We start from the raw sequence: 1,397 nt of genomic DNA, 5'->3' as shown, positions 1-1,397 counted from the left end.
ACCATATACACCGTAAGCTGGGTAACCGGTAGCAACTTTGGAGTAGCCTTTGTTGGAGGATTCTTGTGACTGTGCCTTTTCCGCGCTTTGAGCAGCACTCAGCTTAGAATTAGTTGAATAACCGCTGCTAGTTGCGGCTGAAAATTATATTATATTATGTTACATAAATTTAGTATATAATAAAATATGATTGATTATATCCTGTATAATACTCACCAATTGGTCCGTAAGCTTGGTATATGGTCGGTTGGACTTTGGTGCCGCATTTTCCAGCGAGGCCGCAGCCTGCCAAGAGGACTACAAGGGCAATGGAATAGATATGCATCGCTACTGATCTGGTTTGACTTCGGGTCGTGCGCCTTCTTATAGTTACTTTATTGTTTGTTCAGCTGGTTTACCAGGTGATCGCCGTACACCTGTCGTCATGTCGCTTGTTTGTTTGTTGGTTCAGTTTTATCTGAACAGCGATTGAACAAATATTAGAATTATTAGTAAATATTAAAATTTATTATAGAATATCTTAGGGAAATCATTATTTTGCAATATTAAATGGAATGGATTGAGAATGTTTTAAACAATATGTCTTTACCTCAAATCTATAAATATAGACACAATCAGCTGAGCATAAAATTCCAATAATATAGTATAATTTTTCAATGATCCAGAAAACATAATTGTGTCAAACCATTCATATTGCAGCTTAAGGGGAGATATACTTTTATATTCTACTGTTTATATTAAGTAAACTAAAACTTAAATGCATTGTAGGTTAAGGGTAAGAAAAATATGAACACAACCAATATACATTGTGGAATGCCAGGTCACGGATGTACCCAGAGGCGTGTACAAAGTGGGAATCGTTAGAGATGTGAGAAGACCTGATAAATGACTGAAAGGAGAGCCCGTGGAATAAGGAACAAACGACATTTACCGCTGAATAATGTCGGTCATAAATCTGGCAGTATCAAGGATGGGGTTACCGGGGATCGTCTCAATTGTGCAGGTCCTGTTTACCAATTTCTTGGCATTTCTTTTATTCTACTAGATACAATTTATTTTATTACTGACTCAAAAATCCATTATAAAATACTTACTTGTTAAATTTTATTGGAAAAATTGAAATATATTTAGAAAAAACAAAATAAAAATAATACTTTCCAGCAATATTCAATCTATATTAATAAATATAAATTTTTCTTTGGAATACAAGGACTCCAAGTCTGCAAAAAAATTAAGTAGGGCTTACATCTACTTATTTACTTAATGTTTAGACCTACATTTTGGCATTATTTATGTTTTATTTTAGTTTTTATGTTATTATTGATCCCTTGAGTAAGTTTTAGTATATTTTTTTTATTGGGACAAGTAACTTTATCAAGCTTTTTTATTTTATTTTC

At 33.0% G+C, this 1,397-nt stretch overlaps 1 long non-coding RNA gene across 1 annotated transcript in view; it reads right to left on the bottom strand.

Moving 5' to 3' along the window:
- LOC106687558 (uncharacterized) overlaps window positions 1-356 on the bottom strand; it is a 1,094-nt gene extending 738 nt beyond the window's left edge. The window contains exons 1-2 of the long non-coding RNA XR_010844441.1: window positions 217-356; window positions 37-137 (exon numbers count right to left, since the gene is read on the bottom strand). This is a non-coding gene — a long non-coding RNA (uncharacterized lncRNA). The remainder of the gene's footprint in view (window positions 1-36; window positions 138-216) is intronic.
- Between the last annotated feature and the right edge of the window lie 1,041 nt (window positions 357-1,397).

Source organism: Halyomorpha halys, unplaced genomic scaffold (genome assembly GCF_000696795.3).
Source record: "Halyomorpha halys isolate HHAL.00 unplaced genomic scaffold, Hhal_1.1 Scaffold980.1, whole genome shotgun sequence".
In the NCBI taxonomy this organism is placed as follows: Eukaryota; Metazoa; Arthropoda; class Insecta; order Hemiptera; family Pentatomidae; genus Halyomorpha; species Halyomorpha halys.
The sequence above is the reverse complement of the archived record's forward strand: the minus strand, read 5'-3'. Positions and strand labels throughout refer to the sequence as shown.